Genomic DNA, 7,314 nt, shown 5'->3' on the forward strand with positions numbered 1-7,314 from the left:
TTAAACTCTAGACAGGGACTCTACTTCGCACTTCCCACCTCCAATTACCAAATCCTCATGCCTCTACTCCCTAAGTTATTTTTCAAGTAACTAGCCTCCACTCTATGTCTTTGGAAATGTCTTAACTCACACCTTTTAACCCCAAACATTCACACTTCAGTTATTGCATAATATCCTAACTGGCCTTTGTGTCTCCAGTCTCTCCATCTTCTAATCCCTCCTCCATGCTTCCATTTAAAATTCTTCGATATTTCCCTGAAGGTTAAAAGAAATTTAAAAAGGTGAAATTTCTTTAGAGGCTAAATTCCTCTAGCAATGCGCCATACTTCATCTAGTTTCATCTTTTATCACATCTTGGTTCTCAAACTACCCCCTAACATGATGGTAGGCACATTTCTGGCATAGTGCCCTTGCGTATTTTGTTCTCTTCACGTTGAAACACATTTATTAAACTTCTCCTTCAATTTTCCCTGGCTAATTCTTATTTTTTTTTTTTTACAACTCAGCTCATATCTGGCCCTCACTGAGAAGACATCCTTGATCTGCCCAACTTGGATAAGATTTCCATGGCTGTGAGTTTCTTTAGCAGGAGAAACTTGAATCCATATCCCCAGCCACCAGTACAGGATGTAGTGCAGAGAAGGTGCTCAATAGGTATTGAAGACATAAATGATTCAAAGAAACAAAATGATACCAGGAGGTCTCATCCTTCCAATTTAATTCAGGGAAGAGACATTAAACATAGATTCTTCAGTTCACTTCGTTCTTACACAACAGAAACTCCTCCCAGGGCACATCCCTGGCATACGAATAATGCAATTTCTTTTCCTCCTCAGGCAGACACTGATGTGTGAGTCACAGAAATGATGCATTGGACCGTATCCATAACCTGTAGAAAGGACAAAAACTATTTGTTTTGGGAAGAGAGGCTCAAGCTTCATACAAGGGAAGGAATGATTCGGTCCAACCAGGCATCCCCACACTGTATTGCTCATGATAGTGTTCTGTCTTACGCACCTCCTTTTCCCCACCTCGTCCCTCCTACTTGCTTGTTAAACAGGAGGACAATGCTGGTCTTCAAGAGCTTGTTATGAACAGAAATTTTTGTGCAGTAATTTGGAGGATGGGATAAGAGACTTCAAATACTCCTCTTGGGTTGACATATCACAGAGCTGGCAAGTGTGACATCAGATATCTGCTATTGTGGAACTGTCAACTGATGTCCTTTGGAAGCAACAGATTCAACTTTTGTATTTTCATCTTCCTGGAACAGGGTACTACTGAAAACAATATGATACCCCAGCCCCTAGCCTAGGGAAGGAGGGTCTACATACATATTTACTCAGTTATGCAAACATACGCACACTATACGCCAAAACCATTAGAGGGATGCCAGCAACCCTCTGAAGTTCACCCACAATTTCCAGGTTTAGAACCCCTGCCTTCAGAGTGTATCAGATACATCCTAAAAATAAGATTCACAATCTACAATTCAAGTCCCTAAAGGAAAGGACCCTGAATAATCAGGGAAATCAGCTGAGGTGAGAGAAGTTCCTAAAAGAGAAAAAAATATCCACCTGACTCTAAGCCAGGCCTGAAAAAACCTGCTCCTTTTGCTTCTTTGAGGGTGGAGGAGAGAAAGCCTACACTCAGCCCCAAGAAGGAAGGGTCTCTGTGGTCCCTCTAGTCCAAACTGTTTACTGTTAGTCATTAGCAGAAGTCATCAACTTTGGAACCCAGGCTGTAGAGGTCACCAGGGTTGGCTCTCATTGGCCTCAGTGCCCACCCCTTGTGGAATCAGTGCCAGGGATGGAGAAGGCTCACACTCCCCCATGTCACCCCACTCATGGACCTCAGCTCTGCTTCCACTTTGTTCTGTCTGCCCCATTCTACCGGCATGCTGCAAGGGAGATGCTTAGAACTGGGCTTTTAGCAGACAGCTTTACAAACTTGCTCATCATGAGCTCTTGTATCCCCATCTTCAAGCAAAATGGTTGTAGCTACCATGAAAAGGCCACCCATGCCCATCCTGTGCTTCATAGCAGCTATGACCAAGGAACTCTGACATCTGGGCCACCTATACCTGGGAAGCACTAACATCTCTTTACCCTAGTATTGTAACCAAGAGTCTCATTGTGGAGGAGTCCTGCATATTGTCTCCTTATAATTCCCTCACAGCCCACCATAACCTACTCTTCTCTTCTCTTTGAGTGAAATTTAGCCCAGTGAAGAAACAGACTTGGCTCACTATTCTGAGTAATGCAATAGAATCAGTCATCATGCCCAGTGGGTCACAGTAAACAGACTCTTATTAATCCAAAGCAGAAAGAAGGAGAACAGTGCTGGGGGACACTGCTGCATCCAGCTCTTGTCCCCTCAGCTCATTATCTATCAATTTTGTGAATTGATGCTCTGGAAGGCACAGGTCCCCTCAGCAGTGAGGCATAGGAATGGCATATTTGATTAGATGAATTTATTTATTTTAAGATAGACTATTGGAAGAGGAAAAAAGTGAGGGGGAGACGGAGGACTAAGGTGGGTGAGTACAAAGCACAACATGGCAGTAGAAGAGATTGCTGACTTTCTGCAGGAAGCAAGGTTCAAACTCTCAGCGTCCTGTCAGATCACATGGTGCTCACCCACACAAGGCACTTTTCTCCCCCCAGATCCATGCAGCTGTAGTACTCTATAAAGCCCTCCAAGCTGTTCTGTGACAATCAGCACTTCTATGATGCAGGGAATGAACAGGGAGGAAGTCAGTCTCCTGCCTCCCTCTGTCTCCCTATCCCTGCCACCCCCTGCTCAAGTTAGGGAGCAGAGTAAACCTCTAAGTTTCCTCCAAAATGCCATGGTTCTAAATATGTGAATTTCCTTCTTCTAAAAAACCTCTAAGCTGCTTCTTTCCTTGCTCTTAGAGCCAGTCATTAAAAACGACGACTCTAGAATTAGGCTAATGGTAAACTTTAGAAACTGCATCAGCCCACACACACATGCCACATACATCTTTCTTAAGCAATAAGAGGGGACCGGTCCCGTGGCCGAGTGGTTAAGTTCGCACGCTCCGCTTCGGCAGCCCAGGGTTCAGATCCTGGGTGCAGACATGGTACCGCTCATTAGGCCACGTTGAGGCAGCATCCCACATGCCACGACTAGAAGGACCCACAATTGAAATATACAATTGTGTACTGGGGGGATTTGGGGAGAAAAAAGCAGGAAAAAAAAAGTAGATTGGCAACAGTTGTTAGCTGAGGTGCCAATGTTTGAAGAAAAAAAAAAAAAGAAAGAAGAGGATCTTTGCAAGGGTGTCATTAGATTGGCCAGGGAAGCCTGCCATATTTTTGTCCCATTTTTTCCCTCTCTGGTTTCAGTGTTTCTTCTCAGTGCCTCACGTGCAGACAGCCTGAAGATGCAAACCCAGTGAAGCACTTCAGAAATGTCCCTTTTCTCATGGTTCCCATTTTAGTATCCCTACACTGATTCTGGGTAACCAAGGCTATCCTTCTGAAAGTGGAACAGGTTGGAGAAAAGAAATGAGATTCAGACATGGAAGGGAGATGCCAAAGGGGGCTTACCTGGCATTACTTGAGAGAGAAAGAGGACAACAAAGATGAGAAGGTAAAATAAATTCATGGTGCCAATTCAGCAGACACTTCTTTTGAAGCTACTGGGAAGGAGAAAACAAATGGCACTATAATGTGGTTGAATAAAAATTAGTTTAAGACTTCCTCTTTTATGTGTCTGATCAGGGTGATTAAATGCAAAAGAGAATGTCCAGTTGCAATCAGAGTACTAACTGCATTATATACTGGACAATGAACACCCATGAAATCAACAAGAATGATGATTAACAATGCACAATGTAAATGACTAGAATTGATGAAGGACTTGCTTTATGAAAACTTATGAATAGTTTGTATGACTCTTTTTTCCATTTATTCTCATAAAACTAGTATAATCTGCTATTTCAACTCCGGGTACAAATACAGTCACAATGTAATCTTCTATTTTTCCGATAATCACTCTAGTACTTAGTAGAATGGAACTTAGTAGAATGGACACCATCACTTACCTTTTGTGACTCACCTCCCAAGGCTCTATTCTCCCTGAAGAGGCTGTCTTTCAGATCTCCAGACACATCTGGAATCTATTCTATACTCAGCTGCGTTGTGTCACCAGGCCATGTGTTCTTACTGAGGCCTGGTCCCCCCGAGTCAGACCAATGAAATGTGTCTACTGTTCCAGCAACAACTCTGCTGATTCAGGTCCTTGTCCAGGCCACGGCCATGTCTCATGACTGATGGAGCCTCGTGTTCTCGGCTGTCGTACTGCCCAGCACAGCGTAGTTCCAGGGTAAGTGAAAGCTGAGGGGCTTTCCTCCTTTGCCAAAGCCTGAAGAAAAACTAGTTCTCTTCCCAGATCAGGCCTTGTCTTGAGGCAGAGGCTTCAGAGCAGCCTACTCCTTGATTTTTCTTAACCTGTTGTTTCTCTCCTCTGTCGCTGGGGTTTGGCCGGCCTACCCTAACTTAGAATCCCAGGGAGCTGGGGGTGAGATTTCCATTTTTTCTCACCCAGAAAATCTTGAGCTCCTTATAAAAAGTGATCTTCCTCATTCTAAAAGAATCATTGTTTATAACAAATGTCTGCAGAAGCGGCTGACTCGAGCATTTTCCCCTCTTATGGTTGATTGCTTGTCTTACATTTATACAATTAATTAGAAGCAAACAAGAAGAGCATATCGAAGGTGGTTATTGTGCCCTTCCTACAATCAGGTGCAAATTAGCCTTAGTTTACACAGCCCCTCGTGTTATCCCTAACCACACACATGAAGAAAACAGGATGAGAGATATTCAGCAAGGTGATAAGGTTTGTACCTGGTGAAATCAGAATTAGTCAGGAATCGGGCTCCAGATCCTGAGCTCTTTACTACTGCAGGATATTCTCCTAATCTCTTTACATAAAGATTGGCTATTAGAACCAAGTGAAAATTATTATACATTCAAAAAGAGTGATAAGTTGGCTGATAACTTTCCATAGACTAGTGATAATTTAGAAATTAGGATTTAAAAGTAAAGATTTTTATGATGTTAACTAGCTGATTTAAAAGTTCACTGTTTAGCGAAAATGTGCAAGAATAAACAAGATTATTTTTACAAACAGCAGCATGATGACTTTCACTGTCAGTAGGATTTATAACATTGCTGGGCTGGAAATATATGGCACTGGGCCAGGAGTAAAAAGAGGCAAAACAGAGAAGCCACAAACAGACCATGTAGATCCTGACATTTAGTTTATGATAAAGGTGGCCTCTACATGAACACAGAGGGAGGAGAGTGGACTATTTTTCTAATGAATTTTGCAGAGTTATTGACTATCCACTTGGAGAAAAACTATTCTGTATTCTAAGAGGGAGCATGAAAATGGATTATAATGTTTGTTCTACCTAATTTTTAGATTCTGAATGATTTACAAAGAGCGTGTGCATTATTTCTATAAATTAAAAATTAAATGACAATATTTATTATTAAAATTAATAAAATGTCAGAAGGATTAAATATATTAGACTTTTTAGTGTAAAATATTATACATACCTCTATAGACTGAATGTTTATGTTCCCTGAAATTCATATGTTGAAGCCTATTCCCAGTGTGATGGTGTTAGGAAGTGATTAGGCCATGAGGGCAGAGCCTTCCTGAATGGGATTAATGGCCTTATGAAAGTGATCCCAGGAGGCTCCCTTATCCCTCCCATCATGTGAGGGCACAGCAAAAAGACAAACATAAGTGAACCAGAAAGAAGGTTCTCACCAGACACCAAATCTGCCAGCACCTTGATCTTGGACTTCCAGCCTCCAGAATTGTTAGAAATCAATATCTGCTGTTCATAAGCCCCCCAATCTATGGTATTCTGTTATATCAGCCCAAATGGACTAAGACATATAACGAATACAAGATATGTAACATATGCATGATTGATACAAGTGTTTGAAATCTTACCTGTGATAGTGAATTTGTAACACTTTTCCCGTAGCTGTACTAATTTTTGTTAAATACTTTGAGAGCATTTGTTAAGTGCATACAAATGTAAAATTATTCTCTTTCTGGTTATTTGAAATGCTTATCATTATATAGTAACCCTCTCTTTACCTAACATTTTTTTTTTGATTTGATGTCTATTTTCCCTGATAAAGAACAAAATTATACTAGCTATCCCTCGTTTGTGATGCTTCTAGTATCTAGTTCTATCCTTTACTTTTAAGCTTTATAAGTCCTCGAACTTTGATTTTCTTTTAAATATCATCTAGTTCGAATGAATTCTCTTATCCAATTTGATCACTTCTTTTAATTGCCAGGTTTTGTCTGCTAACATTTGTTGTAATTACTAATATATAGGGACTTATTTCTAACACCGCACTTTTTTATTACTATTTGTTTCCTTTTTCTATGTTTCCTTAACACCTTTTGTGCCTTTGTTAATTGAGTCCTTGTTTTTTTTGTTTTCTGGTTCCATTTTTTCCCTCTAGGCTTGAAAGTTAAATACTAGATTTCTATTCTTTTAGAGGTAGTTGAAATTCTACAAGACAAACTTAACAAAATCTAAAGTGAATACATTATCCTCTCTCCATAAATAGAAGGACCTTAAAACACTAATTCTGGTCACTTCCTCTGATGTCATAGAAGCACAGAGAAGAACAGTGGTTGCCAGGTGTTGGGGGATGGAGAAAATGGGGAGATATTTATCTAAGGGTACCAAGTTTCAGTGATGCAAGATGAATAAGTCTGGGGATCTAATGTACAGTATGATGACTGTACCTAACAATACTGTACTGTACACTTGAAACTTGCTGAGACTAAATCTTAAGTATTCTCTCCACATACATCCACACTCAAAGAGGTCATGAGGAGAGGTTATGAATATATTAGCTTGATTGTGATAATCATTTTACAATGTCTACATATATCAAAACATCAAGTCATATGCCTTAAATATATATGATTTTTATTTGTTAAGTATACCTCAATAAACCTGAGGAAAAAACACGCTTTATGTCTCCCCACCTTTTAAAAAAAACAATCATGGAGAATGTAAAATGCTACCGCCATTCTGGAAATTGGTTTGGCAGTTTCTTGAAAAACTAAATCAACACTTATCATACTACCCAGCAACGACATGTCTGAGTATTTATTCCAGAGAAACAGGAGCTCATATCCACACAAAAGGGTATAGCAGCTTTATTTGGAATAGCCCCAAACTGCAAACGACAACAATCCTCCAATAGATGAAGGGCTAAAGAAACTTGTAGTCCATCTATACTA

General features: G+C 40.4%; 1 long non-coding RNA gene across 1 annotated transcript; it reads right to left on the bottom strand.

The window, feature by feature from the left end:
• Nucleotides 1-691: 691 nt before the first annotated feature.
• LOC103557223 (uncharacterized) lies at nt 692-6,641 on the bottom strand. The gene is made up of 3 exons (XR_546407.2): nt 4,070-6,641; nt 3,573-3,664; nt 692-889 (listed from the first exon to the last, which is right to left on the bottom strand). It is a non-coding gene; the product is annotated as an uncharacterized lncRNA (long non-coding RNA).
• Between the last annotated feature and the right edge of the window lie 673 nt (nt 6,642-7,314).

Source organism: Equus przewalskii, chromosome 28 (assembly GCF_037783145.1).
Source record: "Equus przewalskii isolate Varuska chromosome 28, EquPr2, whole genome shotgun sequence".
Taxonomy (NCBI): domain Eukaryota; kingdom Metazoa; phylum Chordata; class Mammalia; order Perissodactyla; family Equidae; genus Equus; species Equus przewalskii.